This window comes from Dromiciops gliroides, chromosome 3, assembly GCF_019393635.1.
Source record: "Dromiciops gliroides isolate mDroGli1 chromosome 3, mDroGli1.pri, whole genome shotgun sequence".
Lineage (NCBI taxonomy): Eukaryota > Metazoa > Chordata > Mammalia > Microbiotheria > Microbiotheriidae > Dromiciops > Dromiciops gliroides.
The window spans coordinates 616,585,828-616,599,905 of NC_057863.1; positions in this window are offsets into that span (position 1 = coordinate 616,585,828).

Sequence of the window (14,078 nt, forward strand, 5' to 3'; positions counted from 1 at the left end):
ATGTACTCTACCTTTGTCAAAGCCAAACCAGGTGCTTAGCCATCCCCTGGAACATACCTGGGGCTTTCCCATCCCTGAGCCTCTGCTGACACAATTTCCAATATCCAGGATGCCTTCCCTCCATCCCTCTATCCAGTGATTTCCTCCTCACCCTTTCAGCCAATGTGAAGGGTCAGTGTGGTCCTGGAAACCTTCCCTGAGATCCCTCACTGACAATAACCTTTTCTCTTAGGTCTCACTTAGCACTTTATTTTCAATCTCTCTCAAATACATTTATGTGGCATTATCATATTTTTACAGGAGGAAGGGTGTGGCCTACAGGACTGAGGCCCACTTTTTGTTGCAGGAAAGCCTGGTGCCAATTCCTACCACTTGCCTAACATGGGATCATAAGGATAGAGCTAGAAGAAGATTTAAAAGCTATTAAGCCCATTTTCCAGATGAAGAAACTTAGACACAGAGAGTTTTAAGAGACTTGCCCAGGAAGCAGCTTGGTAGCACAGTAGATAAAGCACTGGCCCTAGATTCAGGAGGGCCTGAGTTCAAATCCAGCCTCAGACACTTGACACTTACTAGCTGTGTGACCCTGGGCAAGTCACTTAACCCTCACTGTCTCACAGGAAGAAAATAAAAAATAAAAAATTATAAAATAGAGTCTTGCCCAGGGTTACAGAACTAATAAATGTCTGAAGTCAGATTTGAACCCAGATCTTCATGATTCCAATTCTAGTGCTATATCAACTCCACCACTACGTAACATCTGCATGACCTGGGGAAGTCACTATGTCTCAGAGAGGTAAGTCACCCTCAGTACCCCATGATTTCAAATTATGAGCCAAATAACAATCAACATGACTGAAGGAAGTTTTCCATTCCAATCATATCACATATATGGGGGGGGGTAGGTAGGATGTCAACCCTCTACTAGACTGCGAGCCCCCCGAGGACAGAGACTTTTTTATTATCCAAATTACATGTTTCTCTTGGTGCCCAGCACTGTTCAATGAACATAGGGATAGAATGTTGAACCTGGAATGTTAGTCCATGAGGATTAAGGGGAAGAGGAGATGGGGAGAGGAGAAATGGAGACCAGGGAGCAGATGTTTCCTCTGTTGTCCAAGGACATTGCTAATTTGGGTGCAGGTTACCCATCACCCCTTTCCCTCCTGGTTACTTGTCTTGTGTGTGAAGTGGTTTTCCCAAATTATTACCAACCCCCAAGTCCCAGAAGGGGAGGTGAGAAGCTGAGCAGCCCTAGAGTCTGAGCAAGTCTTGGGTTGCTGTCTCTATGGTTAGAACTAAGGGGGTCCAGCATGGCTTCTCTCTTGGGGCAGCCCATGAGGGGAGACCTTGGGCTGCTTTTGGTCTTTGAAGCCAAGAAGTTTGGGGACTATCAGGAGAGACACAGTGCCGTCTACAGCAGGGACTCCTTAAGACACAACAGGTTATGCCATTCTCATCTACCCAGGGCAGAAACTGAGAAGATTGTGGCAAGGGAGATAGAAGAGGGGGCAGCTAGGTGGTGCAGTGGATAAAGCACCAGCCCTTGATTCAGGAGGATCTGAGTTCAAATCTAGCTTCAGACACTTGACACTTACTAGCTGTGTGACCCTGGTCAAGTCACTTAACCCTTATTGCCCTGCCAAAAAGAGAGAGAGAGAGAGAGAGAGAGAGAGAGAGAGGAGAGAGGAGAGAGGATGAACATGTAATTACATTAGTATGGGTGACCCCTAGTTTGGTATACTCCTTCTACAATGCAGGTCAGCAACTTGTCTTCAATTTATAATCTTACAGAGTTACCCAGAGTTTTAGGAAGTAAAATGACTTGACTGAGGCCAGACAGCCAGTGATTGTGAGAGCTAAAACTTGAACTCTGATCTTCTTGGGGTCAAGGCCAGCTATTAATTCACATTACGAGAGAATGTTTCAAATTTTGTCAACTGAAATTAAGGAAAGACTTATATGACATTCTAGTCATTAAAAAATGAGATATATTTCAAATGGCAGCCCAGATACTCAGGTCTGATATACAGATTTCAGCTCTACATAAAGAAAACTTTCTAATGCTTAGAAATAAAGACTCTGTGGGAAGCTAGGTAGTACAGTGGCTGAAGTGCTAGGCCTAGAGTCAGGAAAATATCTTCCTGAGTTCAAATCTGGCCTCAGGCACTTACTAGCTGTTTGACTCTGAACAAGTCGCTTAATCCTGTTTGCCTCAATTTCCTTATCTGTAAAATGAGCTGGCGAAGGAAATGGCAAAACATTGATTGGCTTCAGTATCTTTGCCAAGAAAATTCCAAATGGAGCCTTGAAGAGTCAGATATGACTGGGAAAAAACTGAATAACAACAAAAAGAGAGGATGGTCTAGTGAACAGAGCATGGGATCTGGAGTTTAAATCCTGACTAAGATATTTACCAGTTCTGGGATCTGGGTTTAAATCCTGACTAAGATATTTACTAATTCTGTGATCCTGGGCAAGACACTTATCTTTTCAGTACCTGTTTTCCCATCTGTGAAATGGAAATAATAATAGTCCCTCTCTCATAAGGACATTATAAGGACACTATGAGATTGATATGTAAAGTTCTTTGAAAACTTTCAAGTGCTTTACATGCATGAATTTTCTTTACAAACCATTCCATAGTGGAATGGTCTGACTTGACAGGTGATATATTCCTACTTGATATAAATCTTCAGACAGAGGTTGGACAGTCAGATGGGACTGTAGTAGATAGGATTTTCACTAAGGTAGAAGTTGGAAAAGCTGCCTTCCAGTTCTGAGCTTCTTGAAGCTCAAGAAGAAGACATGTAATTGTGGCTCAGTGCCCCCCTTAATACAAGACCTGTGTTAAAATCCTAATTTTTCCACTTAAGTACTGTATTACCTTCCATGAGTCACTTCAATCCAATTCAACACACACTTATGAGACATTTACAATCCAACTGTAGCTCCATCTTGGAGCACAAAATATTCTCTGTACAATCCCTACTCCCTCCCCCAGTATGTACATTGTAAATTCCCCAAAGTGTCTCTGCCTTTAAGGAACTTACATCTATCATAAGATATGACATGGGTCCAAGAAAGTAAATATAAATATCTTAAAAAGTCATTTCAATATAGTGACTGTTAATCATGGAGGACATCAGGAAAGGTCTCATGCAGGAGGTGGCATCCGAACCAGGCTTTGAAGGAAGTGAGGTATTCTGTACGAGGGAGGGCATTCCAGATTCAGGGATCACTTGTGTAGTGGATGGAAGCAGGGGACAGAATATTGTGTATGGACTGGAATGGAGAGTGTGGGAGGGGGAGAAATGGGAAGTAGTAATGGAAAAGTGGGTGGAAACCAGCTTGAGCACTCTAAATAAATGAGGGTTTTGTGTGTAATCTGAGGAGCAATGGGGAGATCTATTGAACAGGAAAGATAACATGGTTAGATATGGATTTGAAAAATATCAATTTGACAGTTCTAAGAAGGTTGAATTTGAAAAGAGAGAGAACTGAAGACCAATTAAGAGGGAATGAATGAATTAATGAAAAAGCATTTATGAAGCATTTATAGTCTTGTATTTTTATTTATAGTCTTTTATAATCTATTACTTATGAAGCATTTTTAGTATGTATCAAACACTGTTCTAAGCTCCAGGGGTACAAGTACAAAAGTGAAGACAGTCACTACCCTCAAAGAGCTTGAATTCTAATGGAGAAGATAACATATATAGGAGACTGGTAGACAGCATATGGAGGGGATTAGTAGATTATCTTTATAGAGAAGAGTCATAGATGACTTCAAAGTTGTGGACCTTGGTAACTACAAGGCTTTATTTTTTTAAAAAATAGGGAAGTTTGGAGGCAGTGTGGGTTTTGGGAGTAAGATAATGAAATAATGAGTTCTGTTGAGGATATGTTGAGTTTAAGATATCTATCCAGATAGAGATGATGATTAATTTCAGGAGGAAATTAATGATATGAAACTGCAACTGAGAAAGATAGAACTGGATATAGAACTGGGAGTCATCAGCATTAAGGTGATAATTGAAGCCCTGGGAGCTAATGAGATCACCAAGGTAGAGAGAAGAGAGTCCTGGACAGAACCTTGGACAACCAATATTTAGTGGGGCAAGAAAACAATGATGATCCAGCAACAGAATTGACAATCAGACAAGGATATAACTTACGTTGAGTATAACATACTGAATTGCTTAAGTTCTTAAGGGAGGGAGGAAGAGAATTTGGAACACAAAGTTTAAAAAACATTGATGTAAAAATTTGTTTTTACATGTAATTTGGGAAAATAAAATTCTAAATAAACAAATAAAGTTGAGGACAATCAGGCAAGGAAAAATCATAGAAAAGGTCATCAAAAGTACAAAAGGATGGAGGCAGCTAGGTAGTGCAGTGGAAAGAGCACCGGCCCTGGAGTCAGGAGTACCTGAGTTCAAATCCGTCCTCAGACATTTGACACTTACTAGCTGCGTGACCCTGGGCAAGTCACTTAACCCAATTGTCTCACCAAAAAAAAAAAAAGTACAAAAGGATGGAAATTATAGGGGGATGGAGGAGCCAATAGCATTAAACTGTGCAGAGAGGTCAAGTAGAATGAAGGCTGAGAAAAAGTCATTGGATTGACCAGTAACTTTGGAGAGAACAGTCCCAGTTGAGTGGTGGGATCCAAAGCCAGATTGTAAGCAATTTTTAAGAGTGTGTGGAAGGCAGGGGGTTAGGCAAGTAGTGTAAGCGAACCCCTTTGAGGAGTTTGACTGAAAAATAGAAGAGATATAGAATGATTGCTTGAGAGAACGGAAGAGTCAAGTAAAGGAGGTTTTTTGTTTGTTTGTTTGTTTTTAAGACTGGAGAAGATATTGGAATGTTTACAGGTAGCCAGAAAGGAGTCAGCAGTTGGAGAAAAAATAGATGAAAAAATAGATACAAAATAGATGAATGATGGGGGGAATAAACTCCTTGAGGAGACAGGATGAAAAGCCAAGTAAGAGGAGACACTTCCTACCTCTGTGCCTCAGTTTCCTCATCTGTGAAATGAAGAGACTGGATAGGATGATCTCAAAGAGATAGTAGGATACACTGGAAAGATCATGGGATTTGGCAACAGAACAGATGGATTTAAATCTCAGTTCCGATCCTTAGTACCTGTGTGAATTTCAACAAGTCTCTACTTCTCTGGTCAGAAGCTTCCTTCTCTGTGAAATGAGAAGGTTGAACTAGATGGACTGCGAGGTCCCTTTCAGCTCTGGTCCTACTGTGTTTGTGTTTGTGTGATCCCCTCTCTCCAAGCCCAGAGACGAGGATGGGCTTGACCTCCGACAAGAGCTTTTCCATCCTGGCTTTCTTTCAAGCCCAAGTCTATTTCATTAGAGAACAGGAGCCAGCCTGGTGTAGGGTGGGGGAGCTGGGGAGGGGGAGGCCCTTAGGACTAAGTGCTGCCTTGTCCTGGGCACATGTTCATTATTATTATATTAGAAAACCTTCAGAGGTTATTAAAATCTTAGGCAAGGACATCCAAGCCCTGGCGTCTTATGGCTCTCTTGTGGAAGTGCCTCCTGACGTGGCACTTGAGCTGAATAATAATACTAATTTGCCACTAATGAGCCTGACTCTATCGCTTCTGGGTCAGGCAGCCGGCGAGTGTAAAGCTTGCAGATAGAAGCCTTGTGCTACCTCCCAGCGAGATTCTCTCCCCTCCTCACCAATCCCAACCCAGCCAGCTCCTTCAGCAACCCCCCCTACACACACACACACACACACACACACACACACACACACACACACACACATACACATGGCAGCTCAGCCCACCACTGCAGCATCAGGTCCATTTGAGTGTGCAATAGGGCACAACTTCATGCTTCCTCCCTGCACTCTAAGCCAGCCAGATCCTGTTTCTGGGGTGCTGGGTGCTAAAAATGCTAGCTCCTCACAGCCCCCCCCCCCAGGGAATAGTGTATGCCTGTGTTGAAGCAGGGCAGGAGCCTGGTTGCTTAGGAATTCTGTGCTCCTTCTCCAATGCACTTGAACAACTCACACACACACACACAAAATAAATACAGGAAGCCTGGAGTCTAATCATGTGTCTTCTCCTAACTTGTCATGTGACCTTGGAAAAGTCATTTCTTTTTCCCTTTCAAGGCCTTAGTACCCTTATCTATATAATAAAAGAGTTCGAGTTTCCCTTATAAATCTGATAAGTAAACCAAGACAGGTATAGTACCTAATTGCCCTTGAGGAATTCAAGTCCCCATGCCTAGATAAACCACATAATTATGTTGTATTTATGAAGTTAAATTGTTTAAACGGCTACATTTCTTATTCAATTCAGCTAATCATCAGGGTTATCAAATATATTCTGGGATCCCAACCCTATCATCGAGTGTGTTAGTGATGTATCAACTCTCTGTGTTCATTTTGATGAGTATGCCTTCATTGGAGTCATTGTTAAAAAGGTTAACAGCATGGGCAGCTAGGAGGTACAGTGGAGAAAGCACTGGCCCTGGACTCAGGAGGACCTGAGTTCAAATCCAAGCTCAGGTACTCGACATTTACTAGCTGTGTGACCCTGGGCAACTCACCTAACCCTCATTGCCCGACAAAATTAAAAAAAAAGTTAACAGCATAAAACCAAGCATAGATCCCTGATAGATTCCTTTGGAGACCTCCTTCCATGTCAACATGAAAACAAAAAGCTGCCCCCTCTTAGAAACATCCTGCTGAAGTGATGATTTCTGGCCTCTGATTTGTTGTTTGTTTTAAAAGTAGCACCATCACCATTATGGTGCCTGTAACAGCCAGCTCCTCCTGGGGACAAAAAGTCTTTTTCTAGGTCAGTCTGGCTATTCTTTGCTTTGTTATCATCAATCTGTAATTATCCTCAAGACAAACATGAAAGACTTGCTTAAATACTTTGCTAAAATCTAGAGAAATTATATTTACAGAATTGTCCTAATCTACCAGTCTAGTAACCCTGTCTAGAAAAGGAAATGGGGTTAATCTGCTATGATCTGCTTTAATGAAATCGTGTTGGCTTTTGGTGATCTCTCTAGAAAAGAATGAAACAAGCATTTATTATGTACCCACTGCATTCCAGGCATTGTGCTAAGTACTTCACCTCATTTGATCCTCACAATAATCCTGAGAGGTAGATGCTATTATAATCCCTATTTCCCAGTTGAGGAAACGGAGGTGGATAGAAGTTAAATGACTTGCCCAGGGTCACATAGCTAGTGACTGAAGCTTGATTTGAATGCGGGTCTTCCTGGCTCTCTATACACTATGATCCCCCCACCCCTGCCTCTAAGTGATCATTAACAATCCTTTAAGTAATATGTTCTAGAATTTTGCTGAACATTGAAGTCAAGCTCATTGATATGGTTTGTCATCTTTATTCTCTTCCCTTCTTTGAAAAATCAGGACACAAACCAAAAAATCTCAAACTCTATCTTATAGATCTGGCCACTCCAGTCCTCTGTTCAAAAATGTTCAATTTCTTGCCATTGCCTACAGAGTAAATTTCAGATTCCTCTGTCTGGCTTCCAAGGTCTTCCACAAGATGATGTCCTCCTGTATTTCCAGACACTATGAACCAAGCTGGACAGCTCCCTGCATCTGAACAGCCCCTGAATTTTTCTGGCTCCCAGGCTTTGCTTCTTGAATTCCTGCCTGTTTGTTTGTTTGTTTGTTTGTTTGTTTGTTTGTTTGTTTGTTTGTTTGTTTGTTTGTTTGTTTGTTTGTTTGTTTTAGTGAGGCAGTTGGGGTTAAGTGACTTGCCCAGGGTCACACAGCTAGTAAGTGTTAAGTGTCTGAGGCTGGATTTGAACTCAGGTACTCCTGACTCCAGGGCCAGTGCTCTATCCACTGGGCCACCTAGCTGACCCCTGGCCTGTTTCTTATAGGCCAACGCAAATGCCACCTCTTCTATGAAGACTTCCCTGAATGGGCCAGGTGGTGATGGCCTTCTTTCTCAGGCCCCATCTGGTATCTTGCTTTGCCACCTCTCCACTGCTTTGGTTATGTCATACTGTGGATTATAAATGACCTGTGTTGGTATTCATGTCTTACGCCCAAAAAGACTGATAATGCAGGAGTTATGTATTTTCTTTCTCTTTTTGAATGCAGTAGACACAAAACAGTACTGTGGACATAAATTTCTGCTGCATGCACAGGCTAGGTACTTAATAAATGGTCATCGAACTGTCATTGTTTTCTATGTTGTATTCAAGAAGAGTCTCTAGAAGGGATGGAGGTAGATTCTCTCCAACAGAAGTACAGGAGTATTGTTATTGACTATCAGGCATTGAAGGGGAAATCAAGGCAAGCAGGGGTCAGAGTCATGGAACTGAAGATTAGATTGTCATGGTTAAACAGAAGATTAGAACACAGCATGTCAGAGCTGGGAGGGCTCTTGGAACACAGAATGTCAGAGTTAGAAAGGACCTTAGAACATAGAGTATCTTCATTTTACATACAAGGAAACTGAGGCACAGAGTATATGGGACCTGCTCACGTTGGCCCACCTGTAAGCAGCAGAGCCAGAATGAGAACCCAGGGTCTCCCAGCACCCAGACCAGCTCTTTCCACTCCACCACCATCTCCTTCAGTGACTTTGGTGCATTATAAGGGCCTCTTTCTCTAGCCCTCTACCTGTGTTTCTGAGAGTTCCTTCCTTGCCACAATCCCCTGCCACCTTCCACTGACCTCTGCCTGCCAGAAATAGAAGTGTAACCTCCTTTCCTCCTCCCCCCCAAACATCCACCCTACACAGGCCTTGTCACCTCCTATTATCCAGGCCAACACCCTCTTTAGAAATGACCCTCCTCATTACCCTCCTCCCCTTCCCCTCACCCAATCCCTCTTCGTGGCACAGTGGAGTGTGAAGGCTGATTGCCCGATAACAAAGGAGGCTATAATTACCCAGAGAGAATAACAAGATCAATTGAAACAGCACATGGTTCTGTTATAAACAGCCTTGGCACACCCTTGCCCAGGGAGCAAAAAATAACCCATCCCTCATCAGAGTGAGCACATAACTGGAAACCAACATCCATCAGGCACTGGCCCCCTCTGTCAGCTTCCTCCATTTCTGAAAAGGTCACGGTCATCCCCACTTCTCAACCCCACCCTCCAGGAGGCCTACTGTCCCTGGCTGGATGCAGTATGGTGCCCAGAACCCTGAGTTTTGACTCCCAGTCCTGCCCCTGGAGGAAGACTCATTTTCCTAAGTTCAAATCCAGCCTCAAACACTTACTAGCTGTGCGACTCTGAACCAGTCACTTAACCCTGTTTGCCTCAGTTTCCTCATCTGTAAAATGAGCTGGAGAAGGAAATGGCAAACCATTCCTCTATATCTGCCAAGAAAACCCCAAATGGGATCATGAAGAGTTGGAAATGGCTGAAAAAATAACTGAACAACAAAAAATTATTCCTAACTTATTTAAAAATTCAATAAGCATGTATTAAACATGCTATGTGCTGAGGATACAAAATTAATTTTAAAAAAAGTTATTGTCCTCAAGAAGCTGAGGGTGAGGTATGGGGATATTTAACAGATAAATACATTAAGGTGATTGGAAAGAGGAGAGACTCTAGCATGAAAAGTGTTGTGGATTTGGAACCAGAGGACCTGGATTCAAATTTCCTGTCAGTCATTGTGTGGTCTTGGACAAGTCACTTCATTCCTCTGGGGCTCTGTTCCCTTACTTCTAAAATGAAGGAGTTGAACCAGATGACCTCTAAGGTCCCTTCCTGTTCTCTGTCTCTGGTCTTTCATTCCATGCTTGGCTCAAAACTGAGGGAGGGCATTCAGGGAAGGCTTTATGGCACTTGAGTTGACCCTTGAAAAAAGGAGTATCTTTATGGCATAGAAGATGATTCGTACAAATGCAGAGGGGTGGGAAATTGAGCTTCAGATTTAGAAAACAGGTGAAATTTGGCTGGATTATTGAGAACATAAGACATCCAACCAGATCATCTCAGTGAATAAGCTTCAGAAAATGAAAAGAAGGAGCCTCAGACACTTAACACTTACTAGCTGTGTGACCCTGGGCAAGTCACTCAACCCCAATTGCCTCACTTAAAATTTTTTTTTAAAGAGAGAATGAAAGATCTATAGGACCTTAAATCCATAGACTTAGAGAATCCTGATGATATAAGTGTAGACTCATAGAATCTTAGTCATGGAATTTTAGAGAGAGAACCCTAGTTGTTACTCATGGAATCTTGCCCTCACAGAATATTAGGTTCTACCAAAATGTTGACTTGTAGATTAGATAAAGCATTTATTAATTGATGAGTCTGTGCCAGGTACTGTGCTAATTGATGGAAACACAAATGTAAGCAAAAAGAAAGACATTCCCTCACCCCAGGAAGTTTACATTCTAATGGAGGAAGACATTTTAAAAGGACCAGACAATAGATAAAAGGAGGAAAGAGAGGAAAGTAAAACACAGTCAGGAGCTAACCAGGGTAGGGCAATCTTATAATCATAGATTCAGAGCTTGAAAGCACCTAGTCCAGTGCCCTCATTCCAGATTTTCTATATTTTTCGGTATGTTTTCTTTTAATGGATTACTACGGTGAGATGTGTATCTCTGTGTGAAAGAGATTTTCAAAGGGACATAAATGGTCTTTGATATATCTGAATCAATTGTCTTCAAATTCTTTGGAAGATGGGATTATTAAGGCAGTCAAGACTTCAGAGTCTTGAGATTTCACCTCTGAATGAACTCTATCTTTAATTTTTTTTTCTGCAGTGAGAGATGGGGAAACTGAGACAAGGGAGGTTAAAAGACTTGCCCCTGGTTGCACAGGTAGTAAATGAAAGAGTAGGGATTCAAATTTAGCTCTTCCAACTCCAAATCCAGTGTATTCCACTGTATCAGAAACTCTCAGAATGTTAGAAGAGTGGAATCTTCACATGGAAAAGGATGTCAGCAGTCAGTCAAGAAGCATTTATTAAGCACTCATTATGTACAGTACGTGATGTTAGCTCATGCAGATTAGGTACAGGTGGGACTGACCTGCGCCATTGTACATTCGTTCCCCCTAACCTGAGGCATTCATGCTGTCCCCATTGGTCCAGAATGCTCAATAGGATGCTTGACCTGCCATTCCCAGGTAGTGGCCCAAGTTATGGATCTCTACCAAAACATATTTATCCTTTGTTTTATCCCATAGGTCATAGCTGGTAGATAGGTTACCTATGCCCTTTAATGGATGCATTTAACAAGGTTGCTCTTGATAAAATGAACCATAGTAACACTATATCAACATTTGGAGGGACTTTAGAATGGAGCTGCCAGTGCTGGAAGGAGCCTTAGAAGATCAAGGGGCAGCTAGGTGATACTTGAATGGATAGAACACTGGCCCTGGAGTCAGGGGGACCTGAGTTCAAATCTGACCTCAGACACTTACTAGCTGTGTGATCTTGGGCAAGTAATTTAACCACAATTGAAGAGGAAGAAGAAGAAGAAGAAGAAGAAGAAGAAGAAGAAGAAGAAGAAGAAGAAGAAGAAGAAGAAGAAGAAGAAGAAGAAAGAAAGAAAGAAAGAAAGAAAGAAAGAGAAAGGAAGGAAGGAAGGAAGAAAGAAAGAAAGAAAGAAAGAAAGAAAGAAAGAAAGAAAGAAAGAAAGAAAGAAAGAAAGAAAGAAAGAAAGAAAGAAAGAAAGAAAGAAAGAGAAAGGAAGGAAGAAAGAAAGAAAGAAAGAAAGAAAGAAAGAAAGAAAGAAAGAAAGAAAGAAAGAAAGAAAGAAAGAAAGAAAGAAAGAAAGAAAGAAGGGATGATGATTATGATGATCTGGAGTAGAGGGAAGGCCCTTAGAAGAGAAAATGTCAGAACTGGGAGGGCCCTTAGAACAGACAATGTCAGTTGGGAGGGACCTTAGAAAACAGAATGTCAAAACTAGGAGGGAACTTAGGTCACAGAATTTGGGGTTAACATTAACCCTAAATATTACATTTTTAAGCTAAGTAAATTAGTGACTCCCAGGGCTTCTTACATACAGTTCAGCAGACCCTGTTGACCCCACTAGTCAGACAAAGAGCTTGAAGATGAGAGAATTGATTAGTTTTGTTTCAGGCTGGAAGATAGGCCATGATATGAGTTCTTGGAGGAGAGGGGGTTTCATAGGATTTAGAACTAGAATCAAGTTGGCTCCAGGGCAGTTGGTGGTACAGTGAATAGCATTCAAGGTCTGGAGTCAGGAAGATTTGAGTTCAAATCTAGCTTCAGATGCTTCTTAGCTGTATGACCCTAGACAATCACCCAACCTCTGTTTCCCTCAGTTTTCCCAATGGTAAAATGGGGACAATAGTGCTTCCCTCCCAGGGATTGTTATGAGGATCAAATGAGATAATAACTGTAAAGCACCTGGAATAACATTTACAGTCATGCACATTTCTCTCTAAGTGCTTTATCTTTGGGGGGGGGGGGCTACAGGTAACAATATGTAGGTAGTTTGTAAGTAGGGTCAGAGGATCATAAGAGTGAAAACTCTTGAAGGAACCTTAGAGATCATCTTCTCTGAGTCCCCTCATGTTACAAAAGAGAAATCTGAAGCCCACACAGATCCTAAATGACAAAGTCAGAATTTGAACTGACATCTTTTGACTCCTTGTTGTTCAGTTGTACCTGACTGTGTCCTCATTTGGGGTTTTCTTGGCAGAGATACTGGAGTGGTTTGCCATTTTCTTCTCCAGTTCATTTTACAGATGAGGAAACTGAAACACAGGGTTAAGTGACTTACCCAGGGTCACACAGCTAGTCAGTGTCTGAGTCTGGAGTTGAACTCAGGAAGTTCCTGATTGCAAGGCCAGTTTTCTGTGCACTGTGGCGCCCCCTACTGGCTCCCTTTGATTCCTTATTCAGTACCTTTTCTTCTACTCTATGATCATTCCTCTTTCTCAGATGAGAAAATTAAGCCTCAGAGAGGTGAAGGGAGCATCAAAGTGGAACCTCTGGCTCCCATTCCACTATGCTTTGTCCTTTTCTCCCTCTCCTTCCCTTCCCCTGACATCCAGAGGCTCTGAACCCTCTGAGCAATTGGCCCAGCCTTTCTCCCAGAACTCAGCAATCCCAGGGTGCCTCCCCCATCTTGGGAGCTGATTTTAATGAAGAAGATTGATTAATACCAAATTAATGCCTTTCTTTTGGGTCTCTTTTGTCGTTTTTGAAATGGAAACAAAAGGTATTTCTGAGCTGGAGTCAAACATTTACCAAATTAATTCTTTCTGAGATATTGTTTGAGATTTCAAGTGGTTTTTCTTTTTTTTTTCTCTCTCTCTCTGCTACAATCTGCGACATCACTGAGTAATTGCCTGATTAAGGGACGCTGTGCTGGGAGAGTGACACGTTTTGTTAAAATTAGCACCCACCAGCCCATGGATGCTGTTATGCAACTGGCTTTCTCTTAACCAAACATTCAGGAGGAGTGGTGGAGGGCGCATATTGCAGCAGTCCAGGATGTACAACACCTCTGAAGTAGTCTCTCCCAGCTCTGAGATTGTGGGGTGCGGTGGGGGGAAAGAGGGGGGTCTGGCAGTCCCCATCATTTCCTGTATGGCTTGGCCTCCTGGGGACAGGTATGACTCACCCAGGAGACAGTATTTCCTTCCCATTCCCCAGCTGTGACAGGAAAGAAATGAGCTTTCTTGGCCTGAAGCACGTGCCTACATTTATTCACACACACACACACACACACATATGCACACGCACGTGTGCACACACACAAAGTTCCCTCTCTCCCAGCTGTTTCCTTTCCAGGTCTTGGAGTGGTGGAAGATTGGTGGAGGGCGCAAGGGCAGATGAAGGCGACTTTCCAGGAAACCACGAGCTTTGGGTGGAGACTTTTCTTGGTAATGGGAGGGAGGGAACCAGCATTTATATTGAATCTACTATGTGCCAGGCACTGTGCTAAGTGCTTTATGAATGTCTCATTTGATCCTCACAACAACCTTGGAGAAAGTTGATGCTGTTATTATCTCAATTTTACAATTGATTAAACTGAAGCAGAGAGCAGTCAAATGACTTGCCCAGGGTCACTTAGCTAGTAATGGATTTGAACTCAGATATT